General features: G+C 43.6%; 1 protein-coding gene across 1 annotated transcript in view; it reads right to left on the bottom strand.

Annotated features, from left to right (window-relative positions):
* Window positions 1-11,522, bottom strand: part of CYFIP1 (cytoplasmic FMR1 interacting protein 1) — a 79,815-nt gene extending 68,293 nt beyond the window's left edge. Inside the window, exon 1 of the mRNA XM_061377615.1 lies at window positions 11,309-11,522. The gene's annotated coding sequence lies outside the window, so the exon portion shown is untranslated. The remainder of the gene's footprint in view (window positions 1-11,308) is intronic.
* Between the last annotated feature and the right edge of the window lie 1,944 nt (window positions 11,523-13,466).

Genomic DNA, 13,466 nt, shown 5'->3' with positions numbered 1-13,466 from the left:
GATGGGGCAGCCACAGCTTCTCTGGGCAACCTGTGCCAGTGCCTCACCAGCCTCATAGTGAAGAACTTCTCCTTATATCTCATCTAAATCTATCCTCTTTCCATTTAAAGCCATTTCATTTGTATGAAGTCAAACCACAGGGACTTATTTACTTCACCATTCTTAAACACCAGTATCTTAAATACACATCTAAAAAAAAAAAAAAACCAAAATTAAGAAATCCTAAAAAGTTTATGTTTTCGGTCATTTAATCAAGAAAATTTCAGGTTTAAAAGGAGCATAAATCCATTCAAAATGCAGATAGTTACACTATCTAAACAATCTGAAACAATTGAGCTAAAACGTATCCTATGGCCACTGTAACTGCAGGGCAAGTTCCCACTGCTCAAGAGGAGATGGGAGGGTGGGGCCCTCTAGTCACAAAAGGCTTGATCAGCAATTCTGGGCTGCAGCTGCCAGCCGGGGGCTGCACGCTCTGAGCTGGGATCAGCAAAGCTTGACCGGTTCAAGCACGGTTTCCCTCTTTCTCCGCTGTTGAACTTACCACAGCATGCTCAGCAATGTGCTAGTGCAATTGCATAAGTCCAAGAAGAGATGCTGCAGCACATCCCACCTCCTGCTGCACAGAATGGGCCGTGGTTGCACCCAGTACAATGTAAACTCTTCAAACTAGAATCCAACCAATAAGCCACATGCAAATATCAGCATGAGAATACAGACCAAGAAAGAAGAGGCGCTGGTGGACGTTCAGGGAATTGGGTTTGGTAAGGCCGTGCTCTATGTAACCCCAAAAAAATCTCAAACACTGAAATTTGTAAAGAGAAAAAATTATTTCATACCCCAAAAAATTGCAGAATGGTCATGCCAAAGAGTGAGATAATGAAGGTGGAGTTTAAACAACTAACAAAAACTGCTGCATTACAGAAACCTCAGAATATTTTATGACTTTGCAGCTGAGAATGCTGTTTCGTTTGACTGAAAACAGGTGTTGGAAAGGGATGCTCCCTGCCTTCTTGCAGTCCACTGAACACATATTTTCATTTTGCTTTTAATTAGATGCATTTGATCTCCAAGTGCTTGTATGTGCTCCCAAGCTCAAAATAAGACGAAGAGGAAGTATGTCTGTACTTTAAACAGCACTTCCTTTGACACTCTTCTTTCCTAAGTCTGCAAAAGCATCTTTGAGTCTTGAATTAAAAGAAAACCTCAAGCCTGGCATGGATACTGAAGATTACAACTGCCATGAAATCCATTCACTGAAATATATATCCATATGAGTTGTTCTGTCTTTTAAAAACAGGCATAGATAGATAGACAGATAAAGTTTGCCCTACTATACAGAACACAATACCATGATGAAAAGCAGGAAAATTTCATGCACAACATTTAAAGAGGGAAAGGAAAGGCTTACCTTTCAAAAAGGAGGGACAAAGGCATTATGCAGTTCATGCACAGGACAGAAATTAAGACAAATTTAAGAAGGTGATTGAATAGCCTGCTCAACTGAGGTCTATGGGACCTATGTCAGTGAACTCCATGGGAAGTAATGACAACATTCCCACAGGAACAGTCTTGGTCTGTACAGCAGCAGCAGTTTTATCCCTATAGCAACACAACGTTTTCAAGTTTCTTCTGTTCCATTGCATCATTCTTCTATGTTACTGGCCTGCAGAAAATCAATCAAATAATTTTCCTATGAAGAAAATTAATTCAGTATTCTGTGCAATGCTCCTACTCGTAAGGAAGTTTGTCTCTTAAACCATGAAACAAAATGCCCTTGTGAGGAGAAAAGCTAACAAAAGGAACACATTTTCTCTTTCAAGATCAGCACAATTACTTAATCATATTCACTTTGCTTTCAAACCTCCAAGATATATCCCTCAAAAATTCCTTTTTAGTGCTATTTTAATTAAATATCAAAAGCCTCAGCTGTTCAACTGCATACCTAGCAGTGCAGACTAGCAGAAAACATTTAACAGGCTGATAACTGAAGTGCTTCAGAGAACAGCAATGCACTGGATCTCCTTGTTTGAATGCTCTTTTTCTGTTCTCTGGATGGCACAATCCCCCTTTTTGCCAAGGGGATCAGTGCAAGATGTTCCTTTTGGGACTGGAGCTCCTCTTCGTTCCTAAGCAACAGATTTGCATAAGCTGAAGGAGCACAGAGAAATGCTTTTCACATCATTTACTGGCCTGCCTGATTAAAGTAAAAGGCAGAAGAAAGCAAACAGCAGCTGACAATTCTTTGTGCAACAGATCTGACATACTGTTAAGCCTGCAAAAATACATCTGCAATTGGAACAAAAAAGGAAGGCTCAATAAGTGCGAAAGAGAAAACAAAAATTCTAGCGCTGAATTATCCCATGCCAGCACCACAGAAAGTCCCAGGAGAATGGCCACATGACGGAAACAGCTGATTTACTATTAGACTCCTATGGAGCAGTGTGGCTCACAAAATTAACTGCTTTGCTCTGCCACTGGAGAGGTACATGGTGGGAAGCAAGATTACAAGAGCAGACACAGATTTGGGGAAAAGTAAGGCTAAAGCACTGAAAATCTCTTTTTTTTTTTGGGGGGGGGTGGGGTGGGGTGTTGGTTTTTTGTTATTATTATTTTTTTATTTTTTTAGAAAATCTCAACTTTCCAAACTAAAAGCTCTTTGTGTTACATCAGAGTGAATTTTTCACATGACAAGCAATCACAATCTCTTTACACAAGCAAAATCTGTGCTACCTACACTTCCAGTACTTAAAAGGGACCTACAAGAACCCTGGAGAGGGACTTTCTGCAAGGGCATGCACTGACAGGACAAGAGGGAATGGCTTTAAACTGACAGAGGGTAGATTTAGATTAGATATAATGAAGAAATTCTTTACTGTGAGGGTGGTGAAACACTGGCAGAGGTTGCCCAGAGAAGCTGTGGCTGTCCCATCCCTGGCAGTGTTCAAGGCCAGGTTGGATGGCTTGGAGCAACCTGGTCTAGTGCATGGTGTTCCTACCCATGGCAGGGGCATTAGAACTAGATGATCTTTAAGGTCTCTTCCAACATAAAACATTCTGTAATTCTGTGTATCTGTGACTGTGCAAACAAGGTTTAAGTGCCCAGATACACCAGTTTTACCACCTCAAAAACCAAACTCTGCAGTATCAGATACAGCAGTAAGCAACTACCAATGCAGCCTAAGAGCCAGGCTTTCCTGATTCAGCACTGCTCCTTTCCCCGCCCCCCCCCCCCCCCAAAATAATCAGGGTCAGGAGGACACCATGGCTAACAATGCTGTCATGTAGCTGAAACGGCTCACTGACACACTGACCACCAGCACTCATGACAATCAGTCATGCTCATCAAGTAACTATGGGTGTTCCCTTCCAGTGTCCTGGATGAATTCAAGCACATTTCCAATGACAGGAAGACCTAACACTCTATACCATCATCACAAGTTATGAACAGGGACGCTCAGGCTCCTCAGATAAAGCCTACACAGAGACCGGTGAACTACAGTAGGACAGAACCACCTTCCTTGATGCCTGCCACCACGTGCAAGTCCACTAAATACTACCTTTGAAGTATCAGTAAGAGAACTCTCCCACAGCTGGAGAACACTGTGTAACCCTAGCACTCCCATGTTTTAGCGCAAGGCTGAACTCACTACGTTCTTGCTGGCAAGTTAGCACAAGAGTGGCTTCATCTTTTCTTGCCTGCCAACAGCAGACCATGGATGAGCACATACTAATTCTATAGCAACAGCAGCTAACAGTGAACAATGCAGCAAGTAATGACCACATATTTCAAAAGGCAGCCTGGTTAGTACTATGTATCTGCAGTACCATTCCAAATCTTGAAGTTTTAGAGGACATGCAAGCTCCTGATGATAAAATGTAAGGTCAGACGGTATCCTGATGCAGGAATCTCACATGCAGTGCAATGTACACACTTCAAAAAAATGGGAAACCAATTCTGCTCATCCCCACTTGTTTTATTAGAGAATCCACTACAGTGACATGGGAAAAGCCTAACCCTGTAAAGATTGCTCCAAAGGCATCCCACGTATGTGAACAAGGAGGGAGGGCCTGTCTCTGTAGCATGCACCCTGCTCTGCAATGGCAGTTGTGCTACAGGAATTCACAGAGGGGTTTTGCTTGGTTTGTTTTATCTGTGTACCTAAGCCTGAAGCCCAAGATATAAGTCACCAATATAAAATACTGGGGCTAGATGGCTGAGGGGGTTTGTGTTAATTTACTAATTAATTCTTACAGAGCTGAGTTAGTTCTGAGTTAACATGGAAACAAATGTATTAATCCTAAACTTCTGTACATATTAAAAACCATTCTGCAATATCTGGCCTCTCTTCAGGCTGGAATGAAGTTAAAGGTTGAACTGTTGTCTCATTCTAGGTTTGGTGTGCTGAGATCTATTTTGCTACACTTACTTGCCTCACCCCTTTAATACTCCCTGATATTACATCTTTGAGTTGCACCAACTGCAACTTACATTTTGTTTGTCCTTCAGTTTTCAGTTCTTTCTTCTTATTGCTTCTTGACTAATTCCCTCCCTTTCTCTTTTTCACACTCTTCCTCTCACACAATCCACTCCTCCCCTCCCCTGTTTCATCTTCTTGTTTCCCTGCTTGGGCCATTTTGCTGTGCTGCTGCTGTTACCTCCTACAGCTATCTTCACTATGCATTTCTTCTATACCTCTGTTTCTAAGTCTTCCTGCTGCTGCATGGTTGTGTGAGGAAGCAAGGCTGCATGGCACTGCTTTGGGCAAGACCACATCTTGGCATGGAAGCTAAGCACTGAAGCACAGGAATTCTGGCATGTTCAGCAGTTGTGAAAAGCACTCTCATTTCTTAGCAAGGATAAGATTCCTGGTGTCTGCAAAGAATGAGGAAAACAGCAAGAGCAATAACTACCCCAGAAAGAAGAGGAGGAAGCATATGCCCATGGAGTTAGCCTGGCATTGCTCAGACACAGTACCTTTCATACTGCAGAAGGGATACTGTCACAGATTGCTCATGCCTATTCAACATGGGTTTGGTCAATTGTCCTTTGCATTTGGTGTGGAGGGCCTGCTAGCACCTTAAGCAAAATGGACCCACCTGTATGCATATGCTGAAAGAAGTGGTTGGTAATGGGCTCAGAACCAGTCTGTCATGACAGGTAATGGAGATGAGACACAAAGATTAAAAGAGCCTGGAAACTTTAGATTTAAATCTAAGCAACAACACAGCCACTCAGACAAACTGTTTATTAAAGCATCAGAGTTCTTGAACGGCACTTTCATTTCACAGGACTAGTGGAAGGTGTCCCTATCCATGGCAGGGCGGCTGGAACAAGATGATCCTTAAGGTCCCTTATAACCCAAACCACCCTGTGATTCTGTGAAACTAAGAAATTAAGAATAAAACCTTATTTTCTCAGGGGAGGGGAGGACAGCACACTTTTCTGGAGCCCACTTCTAAGCATGGTTTCTTCAGGGTCAGCCTGAAGAAAACCACTTCTCTGTGGAGCCCACCTAGCAGAGCCCCTGCCTGCGCAGAGGCCACCAGTCACAGCAGCACTGAGGGCAGCCCCCCAGTCTCCTTTGGCAGCGCCTCTGCATTATCCATCCTTCTATGTCTACAGCATACACACACAGATAATACGACAGGCATTAATTTTATCCAGCAGGTTTACTCAATGCAAACCCACAGCTAAAGCTCCGACTTCAGCACTGCCCGATTCTAACTTTAAAAAGTGAACAAATGCTTCAATAAAAATTACTATAACAGAGGCTGTCTGCTGTCATTCTCACTGCTTCCCTCTACCTGTAAGTACTTAGGAAGTCAACAATGCAACACTGCTTTCATTTAAGCAAAAAAATTACACTGCTTTATCTGAAAAAGAAGTTGGAAGATATTCTAGGCAAATTTGTGCTATTCATGCTTAAAAGTATTTATTTAATATCTGAAGCAAAAGAATAATGTAAAATTCTGTAAAATTACAGTATTTAAGTAGAGGGGGGGAAACAAAAACAAACCAAACAAACAAACAAAAAAAAAAACAGGAAAAAACCAAACAGGTTTCTGGTGCTATTAAAAAAAAAAAAAAAAGAAAAGAAAGAAAAAAGGAAGAAGTACCCTATGTGCATTTCAGGGAAGAGGAGGAGAATCAGACAAGCAGCAAGTCATAATAGTTCCTTTAAAAAAATAAGGAAATATTACAGGACAGGGTGAAGGAGAAAATAGAAATAATCAAATAGCTTTTAGTTTCTCAAGCTTTCTTCCTCCTCTAAGAGAGCTCATCATCTGTAACTAACGTTTTACACTTTCATTTTTATACAAAACATGAAAATATGCAGTTTCAGTGAAAATTCATCAAAAGCTTTACTTCCCATATCACCAGATCAGCATCTACATCTATCTTGAGCAATATGTCATAACAGTTCACCTAAATTTTACATTCAGAATGCATAATTCAGTGTATTCTCATTGATTTAATATGCCAGTGAACCCACTTAAAATAATTAGAGCTACACTGAAAGAAGACTATAAATCAAGTTCACATCTACAGCATTTTTCTTTTCTGCCAACAGGCTGTCCATGTCCCTAGCAGAAGTGTTTTAAAGTGGCATACAGCACTACCATATTTTTAGCTAAACCCTAGAAACAAGCTGCTTGTATACCTACACTGCATAAAGGAGGCATTTCCAAAAGCTCCTCATGCCATTTACATAGCTGGAATCACTACTTAGCACATCTACTCTCAAGACTCATGTCCTAACATAAAGCCACAGCACTGGTTTTGAAATCCAGGCATGTATTTCTACAACCAAAAGCATCATTTAACTTTTTCCTTTTACTTAACACTGTATTGATTCATAAGATCGTTGCTGAGACTCAACCCTGCAATCTACAATCTCCCATAAGTGTAAATCTATGTGCTGCCTGAATTCTCAAGATGCCTTTCAGTGAGGGTGGGGAGGGGGAATGGCATTTTTTTGCTCCAAAGTAGCAATTCTTGGCTTTAAAAATCTGCTCGGTCATTCTACTACCGCCTGAGCAATATTCCTGAAAAACTTCCCTGCAGAAACCAGCCCTCTGAGAGGATTGGCAAGAGACAACCCATTAAACTGAGAAAATCTCCCAGTGTCTGGCCTGAGCATGGAGAAATCATGCAATTGTTTTCTATGAGTAACATGTCTGTAAGCCAGGAGTGCTTTGAACGGAACAGCAACAGAAGATAAGATGTGGGGAAGGGATATGGCAGCAGGGCACAAGTGCGGCTCCTAGCTATCCCTGGGAACAGGGACCACCATCTCCCACAGGGGAAGGCTTGAAGAGCTGGGCTCCCTCCCCAGCACCCCCAGCCAGATCTGCTCTCAACTCTGCTGCCACAACCTTATATCACCCCTCCCACAATGGTCTCTCTCTAGAAATGCTACATAGCTATAAATTCACTTGTCCTGCTGACAGTCAGCCTGCGGGGAAGGGGAGTTCTGCTGAGGTGGCAAATGCCTGATGGTTATTTGTGCTTATTACCTTTACCACAGCCCTACTTTTTACGGCTATAAGTCCAAGACTGCCACTTTTCCCAGAACAACGCTGCACTGTCTGAAGACAGGATTTTCTGTACACATTTAGGAATGCACATATATTTACAGACATAAGAGATAGAGAGCAAACAGTACATACTGACACAGAGGAAAATCTTTTAAGTCCTATGAAGAAAACAAGCTTCAGATTTTTTCACTGGTATGTTTGAGAGATAAGGAGATCCCAGAAGATGAGTTACAACAGTTTTGATGCTAAGAGACAGACAGACTATCTGCTATTTTGCACCCTCCTATAGCAAGTCTCATCAATGCATTATACATTAATTTTACCACTAGAAAGGCGAGTGGTGTGGATTAATGGAATTATACTTAAACCAAGCAAATCAATGCACACTCTCAGCTACCAGTATTACGCAGCATAGCATATCCCTGAGCACTACACACCTCAGTACCTATGGGCAGATGTAAAGAATCCAAGGGCAAAGTAAGGAAGAAGCCTAGACTGGTATCTGTGGCTTAAAACATAGGTACCATTACTAAGTTCTCAGTAAGTTTTTGTCAGTCATATTTCACAATGTTGAAATGTCCTTCTTTCATGCTACTGTGTCAGATATGCACACATGCACCCCCAATAAGGACAAGCATAGGTGCTTTTCATTTGTTATGTATTCAAGTAACAATGTAGCCAGAAATACCAAAATGCCCTGCTAGAATAAGACCTGTCAGAGGCCACTTGTAACAAAGTATATTTTCTAAATAGCAATAGTTTCCAAATCTGTTATATTTACTGCTCTCTCTGTGTATGATCTGGCTGAGAGCACGTCCAAACGGCAGCTCAGGACCATTTAATCATACTGCCATGTGCTTGAGTGGATGGATCCATCCACTTCACTGGCCATTCACACTGGGGTTGTCAAGTTCCTGCAGCACCCCTAGGTAAACAAACACTTAATTTGGAACACGAATAATTGCTTTTTAAGTTGGGGCTTGCCATAGTAACTACAGCCATCTGAAAACATGTAAGCAATAACAATACAGAAACTGCTTCAGAAGAAGCAAAACCAGTCATACAACTGACTTTGGACTGACTATGGTGTAACACGCTGCCCAGCATAAAAGTTTACTTTACTTGTGGGTACGGCAAAGGAACCGCATGAAGAGCTTGCCCTGAGAACACAGAGAAATGACTGTAAAATGAAACAGTCTTGATGCACAGATAAATACCTGCTAAAATTCATTGTATTCCGTATAGCATTGCAAGCTATTCCAGCAGCTTTCAGACCAAAGGAAGAATAAAACCAAAGCCAGGAAAAGGAGCTTTGTGGGGATTTTTTTGTTTCATCTTTTTGTTCTAACTTCCCAGCTCAAATCCAACTACCCTGAAGCTTCAGCCTCAGCCTGAATATCTTGGAAATCTTTGAGAAACAAAACAAGAAGTAACAATCAGATGATTCTAAAAGAGCTATGACAAGATTGCGAAACCTACCCTCAGGAACAAGCCTCGTCCCACAGAAGACTAAATAAAGCACTAACTAAATCTTTAGGAGTATATCAGACACACATACTCCTTTACAACTTCTAACATAAAACACACATCTGGAACAGCTGTCTGTTAATTATTTAATTACACCATAAAACCTGTGTAATGGGTCAAGGGAATTTGTGGGTTGATCCCACTTCAAAAAACCTGAAAAAACAAGAATTTTGTCCGTGTATGCTCTGGGCATTACAGGTACACCGCTAAAGGATTAGCAGCTTTTTAAGTCACGTATTCAGAAGCTCAGAACTGAAAAGTCTGGACTGATTGTGAAACACTCCCGCTCTTATAAGGCAGATTTTTAATTATTTTAAAAGGACTCATGAAATCAGCTCCACTTAAATGTAGTGATATCTACTAAGTGAGAAGTTTTAAATTAACACATTTCAAACACCACTCACTGTCCTCATCAAGACCCTCAACAGGAACTGACCAAACCCAAGATCTGTGAACAAAACACAGTCTTACTCATCTTCAGCAGGGCAGTTTGGGGAAGGGAAGTGGGTTGCTCTCCTAAGATTCTGAGAGGTTTATTCCCAAAATAAGTAAATCAGGTGTTGCAATCTGAAACCCACAAAGTACAACTGAGTATTCCATTAAAAAAACAAACAAAAAAGCACAAACCACCAGGCAAAAAAAACCCAAACCCCAAGCAAACCAAGATGCTGCAGAGAACAGACTATTGACTACATTTCTTAGAGGACAAGCCAAGCAAGTTTTGACGATACCACACTAAGCCTTTCCTGCTGTACTCTGATGCTGTACAGGCTGCTTCCAAATTCCTCCTCCTTCCTGGCAGCTACAAAGTCAACTGGCTGCCTACACTAGCCAGACTTCACAGACCAGTTGTCTGGGAACGCTTAAAGAGCCTTTTACATTATTAGATCAGGAGAAACTCTGTGTTTACAAGTGCAAGAGGTTTTAAAAGGTTAAAGTAGGGCTTAAATAAAGCCAAGAGCTAGAACTCTGAAGGACTAGCAACGCATTTTCTAGCACATAGCTCAGAGATACTCAGCCTGAGCATAAAGAAGTCTGTATAAATGCAATTAATATAAACGTAATGCAGAGATCACAGAACTGCACTACAACATTATTAGAAGTTCCACTTTGAAAAACATGCTAGCCAGCAACACTGCATGTGTACGTGTTCAGCAAGTGTATTATAAAAGTTATGGTAAATACGTAACTGGAATGCAGTAAGGACCTGAGTCGCTCATTAGCCTAAGCTTTCAATTTCCCACAGTTTACTGCAAAGCGTGGTATGACCTTCTAATTAAGTTCCTCCAGACAGCTTTCCTCCCCCTCCAATACACACTCTCCAGCCACCACTTCAGGCAGACTGGCTACATCCCACAAAGAAAACTTCCTCCGCACTGCCTCCCTGGCACAAACAACCATTTACATGTCTAAATGCTACTCAAACCAGTCATCAAACGGCGCAGGAACTAAAACCAAGGCAATGAGAGCCTACTGAAAGGCAGGTTTGCTGTTGAACCACAGGAATACTCACAGGGATGAAGTGCGTGTTTACCTTCACCTCCTTGCTCGTCAGAGACAGGTAGGAGACGGACGGGGTACCGCCGCCCATCTGGGGAGTTTCGCGCTTACACTGCCACTCTCCATACAGCGTTAGTTATTTTAACCAGGTAACCACTCAGCTTCCTCAAGAGGAAGTTACTTTATGTAACTGCATCCTTAGACACTAGATCATCTCATTCATCTAAAGGACGGCATGGACTTGCATAAGGCTTCTTACTTCCACTTTTTCCTGTTTAATCCACTCCGGGACAGCCTAGGAAGCAGAACTGCAACCACCCCTGGCTACCGACACGAGAGCTGTGCACGGCAGAGAACAAGTCAGACCCCACACCCATTAAGAACACACTAAAACTGGCTTTTATCTACCTATCCCTGAGGCGTCACCCACTGCCGGGGCCCGTCTGAGGGAACGGCCACTTGCCTTTTGCCCACCCCCCCCGGCCCTTCCCGCCGCCGGCCACACCAGCGCCTCCGAGGCGAGGCCCGGCTCCGCCTGAGCGCTGGGGACTAGCACCAGCAGCAGAGCGGGGAGGATAAATAAACCCCGAAGTAGCGCACCGGGATCGCGGTCACCAGCGAGAGGAGCGCGGGACTGCCCAGCACTTCGCAAAAAGCGCCTCCAAACGGAGGGGAACCCGCACCCGGACGGCCCCGACCAGCGGGCAGGCCGCTCCTGGCCCGGGTTAGCTCTGCTCACCCGTTCGCCGCCGGCCCCTGGGAACGGCGCTATCCGGCAGCGGGAGGGGCCCGTCCGCCTGCCCGGGGGCCCCGGTCCGACCGGCCGCCACCGAGAGTCGCGCTGGCCCCGGCGGCTCCGCTCCTGGGCCGCGCCTGGCGGGGAGTTTCCTGTCTGAGTCACTTCAACCGGGAGCTGCGCAGGGAAACACCCTTCCTGCCGCTCCAGCTCCTCCTCCTCCCGCCTCATCCCAAACCTGCCGCCCCTTCCCACCCCGCCAGGCTCCGGCTCCTCCTCCTCCTCCTTCCGCGGGGCGGCGGGAGCCGTGCCGGCTCTGCGGCTGGCCGGAGCAGCCTCTGGGTTTCCAAGGAAAGCGACCTTTTCTGTGCTGTACGCACAGAAAAAGCCGTATGTAAGACGAATCTATACATGAGGCGGCCGTGCCCCGTCGCACTGTTATTCAAACCAGAGAGCGGTCGGCACCACTGTGAGGGCCCCGCAGGAAAGCCAGCGGCACGGGGCCGCCGTCTGCTTTTCACCTCAGTGTTTTCCACTTGACAGTTTTGGCAGAATGGCGAGGGGGAGAGCTCGGCAGTGCGGATGCAAGACCCAGCCTTAAGGAATGAAAGAGTATCCCGTAGGAAACCCTTTAAAATGTCCCCTAGAGGGTGCTCATGCCTGTCTTTTTCATAACGAAATGCCACTGTTCATTGAAACTAAAAATAGAAGCAACGCAAGAATGGCTATTTTCCATTGCCTGTTGCCAACCTCCTACCGGTTTTTTGATAAAACATAACAAATACAAATATAGTTGCTCATTTTAAACTTTGCTTACCTTTTCCACGTAATAGCTTCCCGTTTCAAGCTCTGTTTTCACAGAATGGATTAGGTTGGAAGGGACGCTAAAGATTCGGTTCCAACTCCCTTTCACTAGACCAGGTGGCTCAAAGCCTACTCCAGCCTAGCCTTGAAAACTGCCAGGGATGGGGCAGTCACAGTTTCTCTGGGCAACCTGTGCCACTGCCTCACCACCCTCACGTGAAGGATTTATTTCTTCTTTATGTCTAAATCTAAATCTCCCCTCTTTCAGTTTAAAGCCATTTCCCCTTACCCTACTCCACCACAAACTGAAACTGACAGCCTTTTTTCACTGAAGTTTGCCAAGATTGTTCCTTCCATCCACGATGTCAGTGGCAGACAGAATCCACAAACCTACTACACATAGGGGTTAAGGGCAGTTGAGAGCATGAGAACTTCCAGATTTTCCTCAAAGCCTATTTGCTTGTATTGGACTGTTTTAAGTTCCATCCAGAAGTGCATTTACTCTTGAAAATCTTCTCTAAGCATCAGCAAATTACACAGTACTGCTATAGCAAGCAACTTCAGGTCTCTGTCTTTAACAATTGTTTGTGGGACACTGTGCTATGAATGATTTTTGTGCTGAGGACTAGTCCTTTAATTCGTATGTTGTTTGGTTTGTTGTTTTTTCCCCAAACAAGTTTCCAGTGTATTAGGTTCCCTTAAATAGCATCTACCAGAAAGTCTTTGGAAAGCAGGGATAATTTGCTAAACCCCCTAATTCTCTTTATTTCAGGTACTCTCTAATCCAATTATTCCACCCATTCCAGATCACCAAGGACTTCCACAGCTTGCAAAGTAGTTCTGCATCATTGCAAAATGTTACTGTTACCATTTCACCATATCATAGACACATCTTCACACAAAGGCTGCCACAATGCAGCCTTTTTTTAGGATGTGGCTCCTTATCCTTCTCTGTATATATTCATAAGCATTTTGAGTGCATAGACCAAATGAACAAATTTCACCCTTCATAGCTCCTTACACATCTATCACTAAACCCAGCTCAGCCAAAACTATAAAACATAAAAGCTGGATGCTTTGGTTTCTAAAGTAAAACAACAACTGATATTTTCCAGTGCAATCCTGCCTAAGCCGTTTTCCACAAACCATGCCATCTGAGCAATAGCTGCTGATCCTAATGACAGGCCTTGCAATGCTCCTTCTAAAGGAACCTTTTGTGCAGGTGAAGGAGCTACTTCCCCAGTGCTGAAGCAATATGCTCTTCATCAGCATTCCTGTACTCAAGGTTATAGCTACCCATAAATAAGGTCAGATAAAAAAATACTGATGATGATGTGCAGTTAGTCAAGGTTTGTGC

The sequence above is a fragment of the Neopsephotus bourkii genome, unplaced genomic scaffold, assembly GCF_033783945.1.
Source record: "Neopsephotus bourkii isolate Nb327-2 ecotype Australia unplaced genomic scaffold, CSIRO-AGI_Nbou_v1 NB_1760, whole genome shotgun sequence".
Taxonomy (NCBI): domain Eukaryota; kingdom Metazoa; phylum Chordata; class Aves; order Psittaciformes; family Psittacidae; genus Neopsephotus; species Neopsephotus bourkii.
The sequence above is the reverse complement of the archived record's forward strand: the minus strand, read 5'-3'. Positions and strand labels throughout refer to the sequence as shown.